We start from the raw sequence: 25,041 nt of genomic DNA, 5'->3' as shown, positions 1-25,041 counted from the left end.
CATTAACCTGACCACACACAAACTAACAACCAACGCATAAAACGGTACTTGAATAATACTCAGAACACACTAATCATGCAACAACATCACACAATCAACAAACAAGAAACTTGCTAACAAAACCTATAACAATGCCACATAGTATTACCAAGATTATGACTTTTAGTCGGAAAAGGTGCGGAAACTTACTAGAAATGGTGACCGATCAGTGCCTAATATCATGGGAGTGGCCATACTTGAACTGATCATACAATGGCTTGTATGTGAATTTCATTTCATCAACAGGTTCAAGTTTGTATGGGGTTTCACCCTCAAAACCAATGCCAACTCTTTTGTTTCCAGACACAGCATATATCATAGAAGCTAGCTGACTTCTGCCAATACTTCTAGATAAGAACTTCCTGAAACTTAAATTATATTCTTTCAGAATATGGTTTAGACTAGGAGTGGATTTTTCTGAATCAGAAGGAGATCCAACATTATTGGATAATTTTAAAAGTTTTTCTTTTAATTCAGAATTCTCCAACTCAAGCTTCTTTGTTTCAAATTCAAATAGCTTTTTCAGCTCTTTGTATTTGAGACTAATCTGAGACTTGAATTCCAGAAGTTCAGTTAACCCGGAAACTAACTCATCTCTAGTAAGTTCAGAAAATACCTCTTCAGAATCTGATTCTGATGTAGATTCTGATCCGTCATCTTCTGTCGCCATCAGCGCACAGTTAGCCTGCTCATCTTCAGAGTCTGAATCATCTTCTGATTCATCCCAGGTTGCCATAAGACCTTTCTTCTTATGAAACTTCTTCTTGGGATTTTCCTTCTGAAGTTTTGGACATTCATTCTTGAAGTGTCCTGGCTCATTGCATTCATAGCACATGACCTTCTTCTTGTCAAATCTTCTGTCATCAGAAGATTCTCCACGTTCAAATTTCTTTGAACTTCTGACGCCTCTGAACTTCCTTTGTTTGTTCTTCCAGAGTTGATTTAGCCTTCTGGAGATCAAGGACAGTTCATTTTCTTCTTCAGATTCTGATTCTTCAGGATCTTCTTCTCTAGCCTGAAAAGCGTTAGTGCATTTCTTGATATTGGATTTTAATGCAATAGACTTACCTTTCTTTTGAGGTTCGTTTGCATCCAGTTCAATTTCATGACTCCTCAGGGCACTGATCAGCTCTTCCAAAGAGACTTCATTTAGATTTTTCGCAATCTTAAATGCAGTCACCATAGGACCCCATCTTCTGGGTAAGCTTCTGATGATCTTCTTTACGTGATCAGCCTTTGTGTATCCCTTGTCAAGAACTCTCAATCCAGTAGTAAGAGTTTGAAATCTTGAAAACATCTTTTCAATGTCTTCATCATCCTCCATCTTGAAGGCTTCATACTTCTGGATTAAAGCAAGAGCTTTAGTCTCCTTGACTTGAGCATTTCCTTCATGAGTCATTTTCAATGACTCATATATGTCATAGGCCGTTTCCCTGTTAGATATCTTCTCATACTCAGCATGAGAGATAGCATTCAGCAAGACAGTTCTGCATTTATGATGATTCCTGAAAAGCTTCTTCTGATCATCACTCATTTCTTGCCTTGTCAGCTTTACGCCACTGGCATTTACTGGATGTTTGTAACCATCCATCAGAAGATCCCATAGATCACCATCTAGACCAAGAAAGTAACTTTCCAGTTTATCTTTCCAGTATTCAAAGTTTTCACCATCAAATACCGGCGGTCTAGTATAACCATTGTTACCGTTGTGTTGCTCAGCAGAGCCAGATGTAGATGTAGACTTTGCAGTTTCATCAGCCATCTTTTACTGAAGCGTTTTTCTCTTCCTGAATCTTTTCTAAACACGGTTAAGTGCTTGCACCTTAGAACCGGCGCTCTGATGCCAATTGAAGGATAGAAAAACACTTAGAAAGGGGGGGTTTGAATAAGTGTAGCTTTAAAAACTTGACAGATAAAAATAAATTGCACAGTTATTTTTATCCTGGTTCGTTGTTAACTAAACTACTCCAGTCCACCCCCGCAGAGATGATTTACCTCAACTGAGGATTTAATCCACTAATCGCACGGATTACAATGGTTCTCCACTTAGTCAGCAACTAAGTCTTCTAGAGTCTTCTGATCACACACTGATCACTCCAGGAACAACTGCTTAGATACCCTCTAAGACTTTCTAGAGTATTCTGATCCACACGATCACTCTAGTTACAACCTGCTTAGATAACCTCTAAGACTTCCTAGAGTAATCTGATCCACACGATCACTCTAGTTCCTTACAACTTAATGTAATCAATTCTAAGAGTATTACAATTGCTTCTTGAAAGCTATAATCACAAACTGTGATATTTCTCTTAACGTTTAAGCTTAATCTCACTAATATATTACAACAGCAATGTAGTGAGCTTTGATGAAGATGAAGATTCTGAGCTTTGATTTGAACAGCGTTTCAGCAAGTTGATGTTCACAGAATAGGTGTAGAATTCGTAACCTTGCTTCTCAACAGAACTTCATACTTATAGGCGTTTGAGAAGATGACCGTTGGGAGCATTTAATGCTTTGCGTGTTCCGTACAGCATTGCATTTAATGTTTCACGCTTTTGTCAACTACCTCGAGCCTTGTTCACGCTGTGTCTACTGACGTTGCCTTTAATAGCTTCCAACGTTCCTTTTGTCAGTCAGCGTAGCCTGCCACTTGTACTTCCTTCTGATCTGATGTTTGTGAATACAACGTTTGAATATCATCAGAGTCAAACAGCTTGGTGCAAAGCATCTTCTGATCTTCTGACCTTGAAGTGCTTCTGTGCGTGATACCATCAGAACTTCAGTGCTTCTGATCTCATGTTCTTCTGATGCTTCCATAGACCCATGTTTTGATTCTGCTTCGACCATCTTCTGATGTCTTGCCAGACCATGTTCTGATGTTGCATGCTGAACCCTTTGAGACAAAGCTTCTGAGCGCTGAATTATGCATACTCTTTATATATTTCCTGAAAAGGAAATTGCATTGGATTAGAGTACCATATTATCTTAAGCAAAATTCATATTATTGTTATCATCAAAACTAAGATAATTGATCAGAACAAATCTTGTTCTAACACAAAGCCTAAGACCCTAGCCTAGACAAAATCCGCGCCAGAACGTCATGAATCCTTTCAGTGCTTGCAGTTTGCCTTGCCATGAAGGAGCGAAACTCAGCATTGGTTGCTTCTTGCGTGTCCAAACGAGAAGCCAGCATAGCTTGATTCTGATGTAGAGCTTCCAAGGTCTCCATCAGAACTGAAGGTCCTCTAGACGAAGAAGCGCCAGAACTTTTGCCAACAGGGACAGCAATCACAGCAGGGCGATCTTCTGGAAGGTCTTCAGCTTGTGCATCTTCCATCTCAACATCTGAGTTTGACTCAGAAGCAGCCTCAGCATATTCTGGTTCAGGCAACTCAGAAGCTCCAACTTCCAACGCCTGAAGAATAGCTGCTAGGTTTGTTGGAGGAGTTGGACCAGCAACTTCTGCAGGATAAACCACTTATGGAAAAACCATGTGAGGAGCACTTTCAGAAGGGTTCATTCTGAACCAGTTAAACATCCATTGAAAATCTCCAGTTAGAACTGGATTCCTTGGTCTCCATACCATGATGTCTCTGCAGGGATTTTCTTCTTCCATCTCATCTGCAGGTATCCTCTCTTCAAGAACTCTTCTGTTCCTGATGAGATGGTGATAGCTGCTTTCACCAACTTCCAAGAGAAGACCACGAGCACCAGGTGCTTCAGCCATGATCCTTCTTTGGACATCCATAGCCCTAACCAGAAAATTTTGGCGAAAAGCTTCCCAGAGGTTGCAGGTAGCAGGCTCATCCAGATGGTTACGGTGAGCAGCACCCAGAATCTCCAACTAGCTATTTACATCTGAGTGTAAAAGCTCTAGATAGTTGTGAGGGGTAGGTGTTGGAGGGTTGATGGTGAATCTGGAATCAGGAAACACACAGCTATATGGGTTGGGTGTTCTGGTGGGAAAGGGGTGAGAGAGAGGGGTTGCAAAGAGAGGTGAGGAGATATCTGTGAGATGGGTTGAGGAGGATGGGATATCAGATGGTGATGATGGTGGTCGCAGGGAGTTGAGTGAAGAGGATGAGGTGGTGGAGGTCTGTGAAAAGAGAGGTGATTGAGGGATGCCTTCAAGGGGTTCATACACACGTCTAGAGTAGTTTCTATACATCATAGCTTCAAAAGGATTCACCTTGAGAGGATCGTAGGTGATCCTTGTCCTTTTTATTCGTTTTCAGATTCCTCGGTTGCCTTTCTCTTTTGTTTACGATCTGTTGCTTGGTTTGATGAGCTTGACGAAGGATTCATGGTGAAGTTGCAGATAGTGAAAACCGCTAGGGTTTATGATATGAATACAAGAGAGAGAGAGAGAGAGAGAGAGAGAGAGAGAGAGAGAGAGCGAAAAAGAAACTGAATGCAAGAGAGTTAAATATAAGAGGGAAAAAGAAACGTTTGAAGAATATAAAAGAAATAAAAAGAAATGATGGATAGCATTTAATGTTACGTGACGTGAGGAGAGATAATAATGACAAAAGAAGTGATTAGCACAGTTACCTAAGTAGGCGTCCCCTCAACTGCACGCATGCTTGTCCAGTGTTGCACCCCAAAATTTGCCCATCCTAATTTACATCTATCTGGCTTATGCTTTTCAATTCATTTGCATACCTCCATTAAATTCATCTAACAAATCATGCATTCATTCACTAACATCTAACAAATCATGCATTCATTCATTTTGAATAATATTGGTCCATCAAGTCAAGGGGAGTGGATTAAAGGCATTAGTTTTATCATGGTTTATTTCCATATTTGTCTAATAATCAAGAGAATCTATCCTACGAAGTTTGGATATAATTATTTAGTGCATTGCTTGAATTATATGTTATGGTGTAATGCTTAGTGAGTTCACTTAGACAAAGAGGTTAGCCTATGACAAGTCTTGGGAGATTCAGATTCTTATGGTTATTTATACATGTTGAAGAGAGAAGACCTTTCAAATCTATTTGCAAAGACTTTGTCAACCATGAAGGTCGACTTCTGACTAAGGCCATGTTGATTCCATATCTTTGGTTATCATTCTAACAGGGTTTTCTTCATTCAATGGCATATTGAAAAAATAAGTTCAGATTGTTAATTACAAGTTCAAGGATGACACTACAGTGCCATTACAAATCAATGTCCTTACATCAAATACATCCCATATATGCATTATACTACATGGAAAGTTATACAGCAAGCTTATACTAAATATAAGTGTTCTTAATATCTATTCCAAGCCATGCTCCGTAAATGGAAAGCTTCCAAGTATTCAGCACATCAACTCCTCGATTCTATGGTTGTTTTCCCGCCACAATACTACCCAAACCTGCAGAGAGAAAATTCAGAAGAAAAGTGTCATAAACTTCCTGACATAATCCAAAACTAACATACTAAGCTGCATTCATCATGATCATGTTTTAGTTCAATACAAAAAGAAAACAGTCCTTACACAATTACCATTCAGAACCACAACCAACATCCATGAACCACAAACAGCCAGCCCCACATCCAAAACAAAATCGAAATGAAAACAACTCTACGTATCGGTTCACTTTCAACCTACTTCTAACAAACCCAATACCTACTGCAGCTTACAATTCTACCAACCCAGTTAAACACCTTACCAAGTGAACCTTTCAGTTTTTAACCATTTTTACTAACTCAGCTTCAGTTCGAATTTATAATTCCCTGACTGTTTTTCAATTGATTGATAAATAATTGCTCAGCTTTGTAACCTTCAACCACTTAACCGATTCAGTTATAATTCACTAACAGAATTAACTAATTTTTCAAACCCTATAACAGAGCCATAACTAACAGAACTAGCTTTAACTTTCAACTAACCTAACTGCCAAGTAACCAACCATATAACTGTCATAACCACCTAATTCCCAAAACAGCATTCAGTTACAAACTCCTAACTACCAAAAATCAGTTACAGCCAATAACAACCTAAAACAGTTTTATAACAGAATTATCCAACAGATTCACTAACAGAAAATCAGAAATGGAGAAGGGAACTAACCTTGCAATCTCTATAAATCAGAACCATTCTTCATCCTTTGAACCTCTCCACCATTCACACTCTCCACCATTTTCCACAATTCACTTCACCTTCATCGCTCTCTTCACTTCATTCTCTCTGCAACTTCTTTTCTCCCATCCATCGACCTTCATCCTCAATCACAATCAACACCATCTTCACTTCTCCAATCATCTTGAATCCTCTCAATCTTCGTAGAAAGAAAATCCAGAAAAATCACAAAAGCTCCTTCGCGTTTGCAACAATCACCTTCACGGGTCGATCTGCAGAAACTTGCTTCTTTGCGCCACACCGAATCATCATCACACAACCTACAATTCATTCTCCATTGGCAAGAATCTTCATCATCATCATCACTGCTCAGCATCGGACCTTTAATCATCATAGCAAGACGGCCGCAAATCTTTATCAAACCCTGCATCTTCATCGCACGGCTTCCTCATCAATCCTCCATGTATCGCGAAGAGGACGAAGGCGAAGCAGGGAGTTCAAAGTGAAGAAAATGAATGAAATTCAGAGATAAGATTGTTGAGAGTGGAGATCGAAAGCGAAAGGAGTGAGAGAGAGCAATCGGAGAGCCACGCCGCCGCGAGAAGAAGAAGTCGGAGTTCCGAAGATTTCAAAGGTCACTCTTTGAACCCTAATTTCCCAATCCAATTTCATTTATCCTTTTATTCCTTTTAATTAATTGTTTGTATTATTATTATTCTGAATAATAGCAAATAAAACCATATGGATCACTGAACTTGGGCCACGAATTGCTTCTGTTTATCCCTTATCTGGCCCGTACCTCCCTTTTTCAATATGAACAAAAAACCCACTGCTGGGCCCAGCGCCTATGCTATGTGCTTATCCGTACCCCCCTTTAGCCCAGCATCACACTCAGGTTTTTTGGCTGTAACAAAAACTCTACAAAACGCCCTTGGGCTGGGCCATGCGCCTAATTGCTATTCACCACCTTAATTCAATTCTCACCCCCTGTTTCCTTATTTGTTTTTAATTGTTTCTTTTAGATTTTAATTAGATTTTTTTGCCATTTCTTTTAGGTGATAAAAATACTAATTTTCCTCCTACATTTTTAGACCTTAGTGCTAATTTTGTACATATAAAAATAACCATAAAAAATATTAGATTTTAGGCTAATTATTCTAGTCTTTTTACTTGATTTGTAATACATTTTCTCTCATAAAAATCAACATAAAAATAATAGTATTTTACTTCATTTTACTATATTTTGACTTGTTACTTCATGCTTGTATGTAACTTTGTACCATTGTATCATTCTTCACTTTTGTTTCTAATTGTGACTTTAACTTCCATGTTTCTTTAATTCCTAACCTTAGGTAGAAACCACGATAATCTTAGGTAGAAATTCCCTTCATACTTAGGCTAGTTTCTTTTCCTTTTCAACTTTAAAACACTTAACAAATACTTGACTTAATTTCCCTTAAAAAATACAAAGAAAACACTTAAAACACTAATAATCAAAGTGAGAATTCTTAAAAAGGGAATGGAAGCTTGAACATCCCTTGCTTAAGGGAATGTTCGAGTGCTTGGATCTCCCTTGTGTCATACCCCAAAATTTACCCGTCTTAATTCTAACATTTAAATTATTTTTAACTTTGGTCTTATAAGTTTTATTCAATTTCACTAACATTCTAACAGTAATTTTTATTTAAAAAAAAATATATGTAACATTTACTTTAAATTATTTGTATAGCCTGAGTAAATAAGTTTAGCTTGATACTTTACATATTTTATAGTGCAATTTTATTTTGAATAAATTGAATAGCATAATTGGCAAGAAAGCGTATTTCAGAACTTATTAATGTCCAAGGTCACGGGTTCGAATCATATATTTTGACTTTTTCTTTTTTCTCACTTTTTATGTGTTACTAACTTTATTCTCATTTATATTAAAAAATCACAAAATTGTACTTTTTTATTATTTAAATGATAATTTTCGTTTTTTATTATTTAGCTTTTTTAAAAAATATCTTTTTATCATCTAAATCATAATTTTATGCATTTATATCTCAAAAATCAAAAAATGAAAGTTTTAAAGTTAGTTTCTTATTTTTAGCAATTTTTCATTCTTAGGAAACAGCAAAACACTTTAGGAAAAATTTAATTTGAATTGAAAAGGTATTAAAGTCAAAATATATTTGATTTAATTTTTTGATCGAGACTTAATTTTTTCCATTTATAATTAATCTATTATTCCACTATAAATCTTAACAATTTCTAACTCTTAGGGGGGCGACATTACACTATTAACGTACACACATTGCACATTTTTTTTTCTCCAAAGAAACACTTGTAAATATTTTTATTATCTCTCTCACGTATAACACTCATAACCTGTCAAAACACTTTCCTCACTAACACCGCTATCACTATCTGTTTCTTTGTGTTTGTTATATTTTGTTTTACAGGAACAAAGTTAGAAGGAAAAAGCAAAGAAAAGTGGAACTTTGACAAACACCGATGCAATTCTGAGTACGACAAACCTCTCACCATCGATGGCCACCAATCGCTGATCCCGCTCCGACGAACATACAACCACTTCTGTCGCCATATTTTTTCGATAATTCTTCCGCGATTTGTCTTTTATAAATGGTTTTATTATTATTATTATTATTATTATATATTTTGTTGCTTTAGAAAAGGTCTTTATTGTCAATTTTTTTTTTACTGTTTTCTAATATGAATGAGAGGACAAAGAGATTTAATGTTGTGTTGTTTCATGAGTATAAGGATGTGCTTCTCATGTGAGTATTGTTTGTGAGAGGTACTTTGACTTTTCTTTTGTTGTGTTTTATATGTATACGTTTGTGTGTTACTCTATATTGATGCATTTCGTTTGTATTTGTTTTATATAAATAAAATGAAAGACACATGTCACAAATTGATTGGCTAATGGTAATAAATTTGAAAGGCCACATGATCATCCTTTTGATTATGTAGCAAAGAAACAATATAGTGGGTGACGTCTTTATTCATGTTCCTATTTTTTTATATTATTCCTAAGTTATTTAAATTTTCATTATTATTATTATTATTATTAATTAAGAACTATTGGGTTTTTTTTTTCTCACTTTGGACTCGGGTCCTAGTTGGATTATCATGCTAAAACAACCTCCATTATTTTTTTACATCCCCTAACTTGTAATTTAATTTATTTATTTCAGTTAGTTTATCTTTTAATTATTCAAAAAAAAAACAATAATAATTAAAATAAACCAAAAAATATATTTTATTAGATTAGTTACTCTCAGATTAAATCATTCCTAATTGTACATAAATCTCGATTCCAGTTCTCTCTTTAACGGATAAATGATGGGTGAATATCTATTTCATCCCGTCTTCAAATTGGTCGACTTTCTATGTCGCACCGGTCAAATATCCAAAACCCCCTAAAAGATCATGCGCAATTGTTTAACGCCTTGAGTGATAATCGAATGCATGTCGCTAAGAATGTGTGAATTTATTTAACACATTCAACATAATTATTCTAATTCAACAAATACATTAATTAATTATCATACAAAAAAATACAAAAACAAGGGATTGTACACAAAATTTATTCTTACAACTACGAACTACGGTAACTGCGAACTACGTAAAAACACATTTCAACATACAAATAATGGTGTACAATCCCATAAAAAACACCAACAAATAACTACGAACTACGTTGACTCTGATCCTCCATTAAGGAGGTACGTAGGCATTCGGGCAACCGAAACGAGTCCCTTTCCCCTAAAATTAAGTAGGTTTGAGATTTTATTCTCTACCCTATTGCATACCTTTAACCATAATTTTTATAAACCTTACATTAATACTCTTACAAATCTTAGAGACACTATAAACCTTAAGGAAGGGTTAAGGGTGCCTAACACCTTCCCTTGACCCTAATTTCTCAACTTACCCAATTTCTCTAACATTAGGTTTTTCTCCCATGTTTACCCTTATCTTAGTATAAAATAAAAACATAGGTGGCGACTCTGTATTTTAGGTTAATAGCTTAAAATTTTAAAGCCAGTCGTAACACCTTGCTTAAGGGTACCATTCAGGCGTAAGTTCCCAACTTCTAAAAAACACCAACCAAAGAGTAACTCGAGTTTCCCTTGCTTAAGGGATTTCCTCGAAACGCTCAAAATCTTTCTTCTCTCTCTTGCCTCCGAGGCATTCTTTCTCTTGCCTTCAGGGCATTCTTTCTCTTAATCGGACACGTTACTTCCGCTCCATTCCCAGCTTAAGACTCTAGAGGTCGAGCAGCGGAGTGCGAATGTAATTTCGTCCACTAAAAAACACAAAAGCAAACAAAAACTAAAGAGCCGAACTACGGCGCTCTGATTCCTGAAAAGGATACGTAGGCATTAGGTCGCGGGGCCTAAGCGAGCACAACTATTTAAAAACCTTATTTTCCCCGTGTTTCTTTTCTTTCATTTGCATGCATTCCTTTAGTAATTAAGCTTTAGATTTATACATGTAACACCCCTCTAATAACCCGCGGCAAATAATAATTATTAAATCAGAGTAAGCATGCAAGGGGTATCACAATTCATAAATAATAAAACACCACGTCAGTATAGTCATGCATTCACTGAAAACAACTGAAGTTAGAACACATTAAATAAATCATGTTTTACACAGCGGAATTGAAAACACACAGAGTCAACATTCCTCATAATGTATCTGACTTAATTAACAACCAAATAGAGTTATAACCAACTCAAAGACAACGCGTTCCCAGTGTTACATCTACCAGAGCATGACACCGACACTATAACTAACAACCGACTTATGAGCTAATCCTCACCAAGTCGCGCCGCTATCCTCAATCTGAAAAATGACAACAAGTAAGGGTGAGTCTCATCACAGTTAACCAATGTTATCGCATCATAAATAATAACATATCATAGTTATATCATTCACCCAATCGTTTCATATTCAGACAATCACCATTCATATATCCCCAGATAAACAGACAATCATCACATAACATATACGATCCTATTATAACAAATCATGCACATGTATGAAACTGACACTATGCATGTGGTACCAATTATCACCAGTGGAATCATCCACCGACCGATCTATCATCAATTCAGAAACGGCCCTGCCGGCACGAATTCCACACAATGGGAATTCTGCCCCTCGATGAATCCTCTCATCATATAGGATTCAACTCATGTTTATGAATGCATGTAACATATATATAACATACTTTCATCATTACCAATCTATGAGTAGCATCAACTATACTCATTCCATCATCACCATTATCAACAACAAGCATGTTCATATATATATCACATCATTCAACATATTCAATCGTCAGTAAACCACAGAATCACATCACAAGGTTTACACAGTACTAAACAGTACACAAATAAACATACCAACAGAAAGTTACACATCATCGAACTTTCCAGAAAAATCACAAAACAGAAATTTCACACACAGCACGCCATACGCGTATCATATGGTCCATACGCGTCCATACGCGTATCACCCTGCCTCATACGCGTATCATACGCAATTTACCAGAGCACAAAATAGCCTGTAAACCATCCCATACGCGTATCAGCTCTCCATACGCGTATCACCAGAGTCATTTTCCTCTTTCCAAAATTCCATACGCGTATCAGCCTTGCCATACGCGTATCACCAGAATAATTTTCCTCTTTAATTATTCCCATACGCGTATGAGCATCCTCATACGCTCTCATACGCAACACACCAGTACATGGTTCTTGGGACAGGGCAACTGCGTATCATACGCGTATAGCCCCTTGGGAGTGTCCCCCATACGCGTATCAGCCTCATGCCATACGCGTATGGCATTGTTTCATACGCGAAACACCAGAAAATGCCCAGTAACCTGCAGAATTCGACACAGTCCAAAAACCCATTTGTTCCCACTCATACCAGTCTACGAAATTGAGTCCAAAAACCAGAAAAAATGCATCTAACAGTGTACGAATTCATCCACAAACAATAGCATATGATTCTCTAACCAATTCTATTCATCATACCCTAAATCTATCAATTGTTAGGGATTACAGTTCAAACCCAAATAATGAACACAGATGAATATTTCAGAAATTAGAATCAATCAACCAAACAATATCCCTAATCAACATTACTACTCATAACACGATAATAGAGATTAAATGGAGAGTCCCCCCTTACCTCAGATACTTGTCCTTGATCTTTGGTCTCTCCCTCTACAGATCTCCTTCAGCTCTTCGTGTTCTCAGTCCCTTTGCTCTTTCACGTTCTTTCTTCTTCCCAAATCCCAATTATGAAAATAATAATATTTTAGTAAAAAGGATTATAAAACCACCCTCCCTCTTTTACTAATTACTCATATGACCCAAATGCCATAAACCATCATTTAATCATTATTTTCACAAAATCCCTAATAATTCTAATTATTAATTCAATAATCCAATTAAATTAATATTAAAATTATACGGGTGTTACAACTCTCCCCCACTAAAAGAGTTTTCGTCCTCGAAAACATACCTCAGGTAAAAAGTTCTGGATAAGAGTCCTTCATCTGACTCTCAAGCTCCCAGGTAACATTTCCCTTAGCTGGTCCTCCCCAAGCTACTCTGACCAAAGCTATTTCCTTGCCTCGCAATTGCTTCAGCCTTCGATCCTCAATCCTCACAGGTAAAGTCTCAACCGTCAAGTTATCTTTCACCTGTACATCATCTACTTGGATCACATGGGACGGATCTGAAATGTATTTCCTCAACTGAGATACATGAAACACATCATGCAAATTCGCAAGCATCGGCGGTAAAGCGATACGATAAGCCACTTCTCCCACCCTTTCAGAGATTTGGAATGGTCCAATAAAACGCGGAGTCAACTTCTTCGACTTCAATGCCCGACCAATCCCTGTCATAGGAGTAACTCTCATAAACACATGGTCTCCCTCTCGAAACTCAAGTGTCTTCCTCCTCTGGTCATGATAACTCTTTTGTCGACTCTGAGAAGCTTTCATCTTCTCTTGAATCATTCTAATCTTCTCTGTAGTCTGTTGTACAATTTCTGGACCAATCACAACACTCTCACCAGATTCGTACCAACACAACGGCGTCCTACATCTCCTACCATACAAAGCCTCAAACGGAGCCATGCCAATACTCGAATGATAACTGTTATTGTAGGTAAATTCAATCAAAGGCAGATAACTATCCCAAGTACCTCCTTTTTCCAACACACAAGCACGTAATAAATCCTCTAACGACTGAATCGTCCTCTCAGTCTGTCCATCAGTCTGCGGATGATAAGCAGAACTCAATCTCAGCTTAGTACCCAAAGCTTTCTGCAAACCTTCCCAGAATTTAGATGTAAACCTCGGATCTCTGTCCGACACAATACTCGAAGGAATACCATGAAGACTAACTATCTTCTCAATATACAACTGAGCTAGCTTCTCCATCGGATAATCCATTCTTACCGGTATAAAATGTGCAGACTTCGTCAACCTATCTACCACAACCCAGATAGCTTCACAATTTCTGACAGTTCTCGGCAAACCCGAAACAAAATCCATGGATATGCTATCCCATTTCCACTCAGGAATAAACATCGGTTGCATAAACCCAGATGGTTTCTGATGCTCAATCTTCGACTTCTGGCAAGTCAAACAAGAATACACAAATTCAGCAATTTCTCTCTTCATTCCCGGCCACCAAAACAACTTTTTCAAATCATGATACATTTTAGTAGCACCAGGATGAATACTCAACCCACTACGGTGTCCTTCTTCCAAAATACGCTTTCGGAGTTCATCAACATCAGGAACACAAACTCTGTCACCAAACCTTAGTATACCATTCTCGTCGACTCTGAATTCATTAGTCTTGCCTTGATTAACCAAAGTCAACTTATCAATCAATCCAACATCAGCTTTCTGACCTTCTCTGATTTCTTCAAGAATACCACTAGTCAACTTCAGCATACCCAATTTAACACTAGTAGGAGTACCTTCACACACTAAACTCAAGTCTCTGAACTGTTCAATCAAATCCAATTCCTTCACCATTAACATAGACATATGCAAAGTCTTCCTACTCAATGCATCAGCCACGACGTTTGCCTTACCCGGATGATAATTCAAACCAAAATCGTAATCCTTCAGAAATTCTAACCACCTTCTCTGTCTCATATTCAGCTCTTTCTGATCAAAGAGGTACTTCAAGCTCTTGTGATCACTGAACACCTCAAATCTCGAACCATACAAATAGTGTCGCCACAACTTCAAAACAAACACCACAGCTGCCAACTCCAAATCATGAGTCGGATAATTCCTTTCATGCACTTTGAGTTGTCTCGACGCATAAGCGACCACTTGTTGATTCTGCATCAATACACCACCTAAACCCATCAGTGATGCGTCACAATAGACCACAAATGATTCTGTCGGAATCGGCAAAATCAATATAGGAGCACTAGTCAATCTCCTCTTAAGCTCTTGGAATCCTTCTTCACACTTGGCATCCCAAATAAAGGCTTGTCCCTTCCTGGTCAGTTTAGTTAACGGCAATGCTAACTTTGAAAATCCCTCAATGAACTTTCTGTAATAACCTGCAAGACCAAGAAAACTACGAATCTCTGATACTGACTTCGGAGCTTCCCACTGAGATACAGCTTCTATCTTTGTAGGATCCACAGCAATACCATTCTTAGAGATCACATGTCCAAGAAAACTGACTTCTTCCAACCAGAATTCGCACTTCGACAGTTTGGCAAAAAGTTGCTTTTCTTTCAACAATTCTAACACGGTTCTGAGATGCTCTGAGTGTTCTTCCTCATTCTTAGAATATATCAGAATATCATCTATAAATACCACCACGAACTTATCGAGGTAAGGATGAAAGATCCTGTTCATATATTCCATAAAAACACCAGGTGCATTAGTAACCCCAAACGGCATTACAGAATACTCATAATGTCCATACCTCGTTCTAAAAGCAGTCTTCTGAATATCGTCATCTTTCACACGTATCTGATGATACCCAGACCTCAGATCAATCTTACTAAATACACGTGCTCCAACCAGTTGATCCATCAAATCATCGATTCTCGGTAATGGATACCGATTCTTGATAGTAACCTTGTTCAATTGTCTGTAATCTACACACAACCTCATTGAACCCTCTTTCTTCTTTACCAATAACACAGGCGCACCCCACGGCGAAACACTAGGACGAATAAATTTCTTCTCAAGCAATTCCTCTAACTGCTTCTTCAGTTCAGCCAATTCAGACGGCGACATACGGTACGGTGCCATCGACACTGGACTAGTTCCCGGAACCAATTCAATAGAAAACTCCACTTCTCTTTCCGGTGGTAATTCATTCACATCTTCTGGAAAGACTTCTGGAAACTCACACACCACAGGCAATTCGCCACTCGCCACTTTCCCTTTCACATTCATCAATGCAAACAACATAAACACTGCTGCACCATCACCGATAGCCTCATTCACCTGCCTAGCGGTCATCTCCAGATTACCATGACTAATCTCTTCAGGAAAAATTACCGTCTTTGTAAAACAGTTGATATGAACGCGGTTGAACTCCAACCAGTTCATTCCCAGGATTACATCAAGTTCTTTCAACGGAAGGCACACTAGGTCCATCCCGAATTCTCTACCAAAAATGTCAACCGGACAATTCAAGCATGCAGACGAAGTAGTTACTGAACCCGACGCAGGAGTGTCAATAACCATACTTCCATTTATATCAGATATCTCTAGATTCAATCTCATAGCACAATCCAAAAAAATAAAAGAATGAGTTGCCCCAGTATCAATAATTGCAACTAAAGGTGTGCCATGAATGAAACACGTACCTTTAATCAACCTGTCCTCTGGAGTAGTTTCTGATCCGGTCAAAGCAAAAACCTTTCCTCCTGACTGGTTCTTCTTTGGCTTAGGACAATTAGGACTGATGTGACCTTCTTCTCCACAGTTGAAACAAGTCACAATCCTTTTCTTGCAGTCAGCCGCAATATGACCCACTTGGTCACACTTGTAACACTTCCTCTGATCAACCTTGCATTCATTCCTACGATGTCCCATCTCGCCACAATTGTAACACCTGATACGGGCACTGGAATCTCCCCCACTGGGTTTCTTCCAATCCACAGGTTTACCCCTACCATATGGCTTACCTCTATCCATAGGCTTCTTACCCTTTCTGTCAACCAACTCGCGAGAGTGAGATGACTTCAGCTTGATATTATCTTCCTCAAAAATCCTGCTACAATCCACCAGGTCAACAAACTTCCGGATTCTCTGGTACCTGATACCTTGCTTGATCTCGTCACGAAGACCATTCTCAAATTTGACACATTTCGAGAACTCACTGGCTTCGTCCTCATTATAGTGCACATAGTACCTTGCCAATTCCACAAACTTGGCAGCATACTCCGGCACCGACATATTGCCTTGCACCAGTGCCAGAAATTCAACTTCTTTTCTTCCCCTGACATCCTCAGGAAAATACCTCCTCAGAAATTCTCTCCTGAATACAGTCCAGGTAATTGCCGTATCACCAGCATCCAGCTCAGCCTTAGTTGACAACCACCAGTCGTCAGCTTCCTCAGATAACATGTGAGTGCCAAACCTCACCTTAAGGTTCTCAGCACAGTCAATGACTCGGAAAATCCTCTCGACCTCCTTGAGCCATTTCTGAGCACCCTCTGGATCATGCGTGCCTTTGAACATTGGAGGATTGTTTCTCTGAAAATTCCCCAGTTGCCTATCAGCACCAATCCCTGCTCCTACAGTCCCTCCTCCAAGCACACCAGCAATCATGCCCAGAGCCTCAGCGAGTGCATCATCGTTTCTTCCTCTTCCAGCCATTGTTCTGCTTAACCACAAATAACCCAGTCAGAACAAAAGTATCGACAATAACCCGTATTAGTCGCATACACAAAAGACTGACACAAGACTCTGGTCACAACGACCGACTATGCTCTGATACCACTATTGTAACACCCCTCTAATAACCCGCGGCAAATAATAATTATTAAATCAGAGTAAGCATGCAAGGGGTATCACAATTCATAAATAATAAAACACCACGTCAGTATAGTCATGCATTCACTGAAAACAACTGAAGTTAGAACACATTAAATAAATCATGTTTTACACAGCGGAATTGAAAACACACAGAGTCAACATTCCTCATAATGTATCTGACTTAATTAACAACCAAATAGAGTTATAACCAACTCAAAGACAACGCGTTCCCAGTGTTACATCTACCAGAGCATGACACCGACACTATAACTAACAACCGACTTATGAGCTAATCCTCACCAAGTCGCGCCGCTATCCTCAATCTGAAAAATGACAACAAGTAAGGGTGAGTCTCATCACAGTTAACCAATGTTATCGCATCATAAATAATAACATATCATAGTTATATCATTCACCCAATCGTTTCATATTCAGACAATCACCATTCATATATCCCCAGATAAACAGACAATCATCACATAACATATACGATCCTATTATAACAAATCATGCACATGTATGAAACTGACACTATGCATGTGGTACCAATTATCACCAGTGGAATCATCCACCGACCGATCTATCATCAATTCAGAAACGGCCCTGCCGGCACGAATTCCACACAATGGGAATTCTGCCCCTCGATGAATCCTCTCATCATATAGGATTCAACTCATGTTTATGAATGCATGTAACATATATATAACATACTTTCATCATTACCAATCTATGAGTAGCATCAACTATACTCATTCCATCATCACCATTATCAACAACAAGCATGTTCATATATATATCACATCATTCAACATATTCAATCGTCAGTAAACCACAGAATCACATCACAAGGTTTACACAGTACTAAACAGTACACAAATAAACATACCAACAGAAAGTTACACATCATCGAACTTTCCAGAAAAATCACAAAACAGAAATTTCACACACAGCACGCCATACGCGTATCATATGGTCCATACGCGTCCATACGCGTATCACCCTGCCTCATACGCGTATCATACGCAATTTACCAGAGCACAAAATAGCCTGTAAACCATCCCATACGCGTATCAGCTCTCCATACGCGTATCACCAGAGTCATTTTCCTCTTTCCAAAATTCCATACGCGTATCAGCCTTGCCATACGCGTATCACCAGAATAATTTTCCTCTTTAATTATTCCCATACGCGTATGAGCATCCTCATACGCTCTCATACGCAACACACCAGTACATGGTTCTTGGGACAGGGCAACTGCGTATCATACGCGTATAGCCCCTTGGGAGTGTCCCCCATACGCGTATCAGCCTCATGCCATACGCGTATGGCATTGTTTCATACGCGAAACACCAGAAAATGCCCAGTAACCTGCAGAATTCGACACAGTCCAAAAACCCATTCGTTCCCACTCATACCAGTCTACGAAATTGAGTCCAAAAACCAGAAAAAATGCATCTAACAGTGTACGAATTCATCCACAAACAATAGCATATGATTCTCTAACCAATTCTATTCATCATACCCTAAATCTATCAATTGTTAGGGATTACAGTTCAAACCCAAATAATGAACACAGATGAATATTTCAGAAATTAGAATCAATCAACCAAACAATATCCCTAATCAACATTACTACTCATAACACGATAATAGAGATTAAATGGAGAGTCCCCCCTTACCTCAGATACTTGTCCTTGATCTTTGGTCTCTCCCTCTACAGATCTCCTTCAGCTCTTCGTGTTCTCAGTCCCTTTGCTCTTTCACGTTCTTTCTTCTTCCCAAATCCCAATTATGAAAATAATAATATTTTAGTAAAAAGGATTATAAAACCACCCTCCCTCTTTTACTAATTACTCATATGACCCAAATGCCATAAACCATCATTTAATCATTATTTTCACAAAATCCCTAATAATTCTAATTATTAATTCAATAATCCAATTAAATTAATATTAAAATTATACGGGTGTTACAATACACCCTTTAGATAGCAACAAACATAGGTGGATACCATCGAGTACGATGGGCGTGAGGGGTGCTAGCACCTTCCCCTCGTGTAACCGACTTCCGTACCCTACCTCTGGTCGAAAGACCTTGCTCTTATTCGTATTAGGTTTGCTGATGTTCCTTTCCTTTTAGGATATATATGTTAGTGGCGACTCTGTTGTTTATTTTCGCGAGCGTGCGACAGCTGGCGACTCTGCTGGGGACCCTAAGCAAGTCGATCCTAGCCTTTGTTTGTTGTTTGTTTATTGGGTGTGCTTCTATATTGTCTATGTTTCACTTCTTTTATTTTATGCTTGCATATCATGACTATTTACTGCTTGCATATCATGTTTATTTTCTCGCATCCTGGACTATATTATGGGTCCCCGTGGGAGCCACATATTTTTCTGCTTTGTTTTGCAGGTGGGGGTTTTGTGAGGTAAAAGGCCCACTACCCAGGCCAGTGACACATAGGATTAGCGTGGATGCTCATGTTGACTCCCGTAGCGCTTGCTATGATCGAGCTTGACATGGGGTACCACAACTAGGCGAGGTTCTTTCATGGAACACTGTGTCTGGCACGCTTGTTGCCTCAAACACTTTGTACCCCATGGGAACTGTAGACCCTGGTGACCATTAGGGACCACTTGTCCGTGTCTAGACTACATACTTGTGAGATTGGGATGGGACAGGAAACTTGACCTTCATCCTACCCGGATTTCTGCTATTCAATAAAAGGCGTCGAACCTTTGATCCTGGGACATTTGACTTATACAGAAGTTCTACATCAGTTATCTATCAGAATCAACGTCGAACCTCTGAATCTGGAGGGTTCGACCATCTTTGACTTATGCCCAAGCTATTTATCTAGAAAGCAACGTCGAACCTCTGAATCTGGAGGGTTCGACCGTATCTTATTGACCATGAGAAGCTACTATCCAAGAGGCCTTGATCCTTGATCCTGATTTATGATACATTTGCATCTTCATTAACATTTTTGCATTCATGCATGTGCATCCATGGTTACCAAGACTCTTACCACTCTTCCTCTCCGTCAGATCAGTCAAGACGATTCCTCCACACCGATATCTGACAAGAGCTCACAGAAGAAGAATCATGGAGAACTATGAACAAGATCAAGCTGCTATTAGAGAAGAGATGGATCAAATGAAAGGCAAGGTTGATGCTATTTTGGAAGCCCTCCAAGCTTTGAGAAATGAAAGGATTCCTGTTGTACAAGAGATTCCTGTTGATGTTAATCAAGCTGCTGCTAGTCAACCTGATGTCATTCCACCTTCTACTAATCCACCTGAGTTCCAACCAAGGACTAATGCTACTCTTGGGATGCCATTTAGCTTCATGACTGCTGATACTCTTGGAGCTTCAAACCAAGGAGGACCCATGCCCATAACTTCTGGAGTGCCAACTATGACTGGGCCTGTTTTCCCGTTTCCTATTCCACCTCCTCATACAGAGATTCCTTATCCTGCTTTCTGTGGTCCTCAATTTGCCAATCCACAAATGCATCCAATACCAACTATTGAAAGAGCTCAACCCGTTGAGAGATCTGCTGAGAAGTACCAAATCCTTGAGGAAAGGATTCGAGCTATTGAAGGTTTTAGTGCCTATGGAATGGACGCTGAAGAGATGTGCTTAGTTCCTAATCTGGTTATTCCTCCCAAGTTCAAGACTCCCGACTTTCAGAAGTACAAGGGTTTGAGCTGTCCTAAGAGCCATATCATCATGTATTGTCGTAAGATGGCTTCTCACATTCACAATGACTCATTGCTCATCCATTGCTTTCAAGATAGCTTGTCTGGGGCATCTTTGAACTGGTATATGAATCTGGAGCGTAATAGGATCCGATCTTGGAAGGACTTGTCAGATGCCTTTCTCAAACAATATCAATACAACATTGACATGGCACCGACTAGGTTGCAACTACAGAATCAAGTGCAAAGGACCAATGAGACATTCAAAGAATATGCCCAAAGGTGGAGAGAAATGGCTGCTCAAGTTAATCCACCACTTTCTGAGTTCGAACTGGTTGATATGTTCATGAACACTCTTCAAGGGCACTATTATGAAAGGATGGTGGGTAGTGTTTCTTCTGGTTTCTCCGATCTAGTCAGGATTGGTGAAAGAATTGAGAATGGCTTGAAAATTGGTAAGATCCAGAATCCCGCCAATGCTGCTGCTGCAAATCAATATGGGTACAAGAAGCCTCAGGGTAATTTCATCAAGAAGAAAGAAGGCGAGACTAGTGTTGTTTCTACTCAAGATCAAGCTCCTTGCTATCAAGTGAACGCCACCGCTCCTCAAGCTTATGTGGCACCTGTTGGTCAACAACCTTGGGTTCCTTATCAACAATATGTCCAACAACAACAACAAGGTTTCCAACAACAAGGTTACCAACAAAGACAAGGTCAATAGAGGCAGAATAGGCCAAAAAGGGTGTATGATCGTGTACCAATGACTTATAGCCAAGTTCTTGCTGCCTTGCTTGACCGCAAACTGATTCAATTAGCGGAAGCTAGGCCTCCTCCTGACCCCCTCCCTCCAAACTACAAGATTAATGCTAAGTGTGAATTCCACTCAGGAGGATCTGGTCACACCACTGAAGAATGCAGAGTTCTCAAAGACAAAGTTCAGGATTTGCTTGATGCAAAAGAGATTGAGTTTGCACCTGTGGCACCTAATGTGATCAATAATCCCATGCCACCTCACAATGGAGCTTCCACCAGTGGACCATGAAGACTTTATGTTTGTCAGAGAACATTTCATTTGCATTAGAATAAGGCCACGCTTGCCATTGTATAGATTTCTTTAGTATTTTCAATTGTATTACTTTTGTTGTTATCAAGTACTTCTCATTGTAAGAAACCCATTCTGTTTGAATAAATAAAAATAATGCAATATACATGTTTTTCTCAAATCATTTCATCTTTGTCATTATGTTCATTGATACTTCACTCATTTGTCTTAAGCAACTAAAAAAGGAGAATGACGAAAAATCAAAAACGCATGAATCACTAATTGTATGCTTTTGGAACACAGATCCTGCTGACGATGTACAGGCATTGTTTCAATTCCTAAACACCGGAGTTATAAGGGAGTGAAACCCTCGTCAACCCCTTTGAGCCTAAGGAGTAGTAGTTTCTTTTCAAAAATGAACCCTCAATCTTAACCAGGGGCAGGGTAGTCTTCAGTTAGTGCGACCGAGCGCTTAACTTTCAGGTATTCCATCAGAGGACCAATCATATCTCTCACAACAAAAAAAGAAGAGCACAATCCACAATGGATGTCTCCCATTCACTAAGAAGAAGGCAGTCACAACCTTTTCATCAAGTCAATCACCAAAGTCATACAACTTGTTCCCGAACGAGACAAAAAAAAGAGAATGAAAAGAAAGTTACGAATCATGAAAAAAAAAAGAGAAAGAAACAATAGCCCGCTAAGTCAAAAGAAAAAAGAAAAGCTTTGAAGCAATTGACTTAGGCAAAAAATTAGGGCATATCCCGCTGGACAACGAAAACCAAAATCAAAAGAAACTTTCTGTCCAGGCAAAAGTTAGGGAAAGCAAAAGAAAATGACAAGAACAAAAATCCTCCAAGGGACAAGTTGTTATAATCATCAATGAAAGCACCGAAGGGTGACTGCCACCTCCATCAAAGCCATAAAAGATCCTCATCCATCACAATCCTTCCTGAAAGGCGAATGCTCGTGTCGAACTAGCTGAACGTAGGACTGGAGAACACCACAAAGAAGAGGTGGGTTAAGTAGAACTTGAGCCTTTATCCTTTGTTTCTCAAACCGTGAACCCGGCCATGTTACAACCCTCAAAAGTCCTAATTGAAGCAGGGTTTGTTCCGAAAGCATACAAACTGTAAACCCATGTCAAAACTGACTCCTAATGTTGCTTGTCACTTGTGTTAGTATCAGTAGAACATTTTGACAAATAAAAACTTTTCTCTTGAGATTAACATGTGCATTGCATTTCTCATTATCCTTTTCAAAACAGAATTGTCTCTAATCTGAAAGTAAGTACTTGATACCAAGGAAAGTTCAACATTGAAATTCCACCGAGTGGTCTTACAAAGGCAAAGGTTGGTCATCCACAAAGCAAATACCTGAAGCATCCATCTGGTGGAAGAGTTCCTTTCAATCTGGGGCATTCATCCATTGATCAACACTTGGGCAGGCCATTGCAAACCTCCATGATTCAAGCATTATCAAATTTCTTTCTCAAGAGATCATACACGCTGGGGCAAGCTAGTAACAATTCATCTCTTCATCTTCAATCAAGTGTCAGATATCAAGACAAGTGTCGAGGAGTCAAGCTAAACACCTCACCTTCACAATTTTTATCCTTCAAGAAACAACCTTTCCGCAAGGGCATCCTCAATCAACTCCTTGTATCTTGGAATCAATCATCCATTCATAATCACACATGCATCATGCATATCATTGCATTCTCATTGGCATCTATCCCAATAATCCAATCATCGATAAAGCAGGGGCATCCATTTTACCTTAATTCTCAAGCAGAGTTTCAAAACTCCACCTAATCTATTCCACACAAAAGCAGAAACCCTGAACAATCAATCAGTACACTGCATATAGAACTCATTGCATGGCATCTCCAGAAGTGCATAAAATAAATCAAACATTTGCATAAGCCAAGTTACTCATCAGATGAGGTCCCTACAAAGCGTTCAATTAATAATCCACCTGGATCACTCAGAGTTACCATTGTGGTATCATCTCCCCAAGTCAATCATGTTCATCTTTCTTCAACCCAGAGTTGATGTTCTCAATTTCAACCCAGAGTTGGTTCTCCTTTCATCTTTTAATCCCGAGTTAATTATTTTTTCCCTCTCACCCAGAGTTGACGGATATTTCTTTTCTTCTTTTCCCACTCAACCTAGAGTTGACAGTTATCTTTCCTTCCTCCCCACTCACCCAGAGTTGACGGTTATCTCTTGTCCTTTCCCACTCAACCCGGAGTTGACGGTCATCATTTTCCTTTTCCCACTCAACCTAGAGTTGACGGTTATCCTTTCTTATTTCCCACTCGACCCAGAGTTGACGGTTATCCTTCATTCAACCCAGAGTTGATCTCTTTCCCACTCAACCCAGAGTTGACGGTTATCCTTTTTCAATCCAGAATTGATTCCTTTTCCCACTCAACCCAGAGTTGACGGTTATCCTTTCTTATTTCCCTCTCAACCCAGAGTTGACGGTTATCTCCTGTCTTTCCCACTCAACCCAGAGTTGACGGTTATCTTTTGCATTTCCCTCTCACCCAGAGTTGACGGATATTTCTTATTGTTTCCTTTCCCGCTCAACCCAGAGTTGACGGTTATTTTTCTCCTTTCCCACTCAACCCAGAGTTGACGGTCACCTTTTATTCTTCCCACTCAACCCAGAGTTGACGGTCATTTCTAATTGTTCATCTTTCCCCTTTCAACCCAGAGTTGAATTACTTTCTCTCAACCCAGAGTTGATGTCTATCTCTTGTTTCAACCCAGGGTTGATGTTCTTACTTTCTTTCTCAACCCAGAGTTGATGCCTATATCTTGTCCCACTAATACTGGTTTCTCTTTCCTTTCTCAATCCAGAATTGATCTTTACCTCTTATTTCGACCCCAAGTTGACCTCCCTTTATTCTTCGACCCAGAGTTGACCCACTTTTCTTTTTCAACCCAGAGTTGAAGTTTATTTCATTTCTAAACCCAGAGTTAAGTTGTTCAATCCAGAGTTGATGCATTTTTCCTTAGTGGAGTTGACATAATTTTTCCCCAGTGGATCCTACCTTTCATCACGCAAATTTTCAGGTTCACTTGGTATTTAATCTTCTTCTACCTAGAATGCCCGA

This window comes from Vicia villosa, linkage group LG4, assembly GCF_029867415.1.
Source record: "Vicia villosa cultivar HV-30 ecotype Madison, WI linkage group LG4, Vvil1.0, whole genome shotgun sequence".
NCBI classification, from domain to species: domain Eukaryota; kingdom Viridiplantae; phylum Streptophyta; class Magnoliopsida; order Fabales; family Fabaceae; genus Vicia; species Vicia villosa.
Note: the sequence above shows the minus strand (reverse complement) of the source record.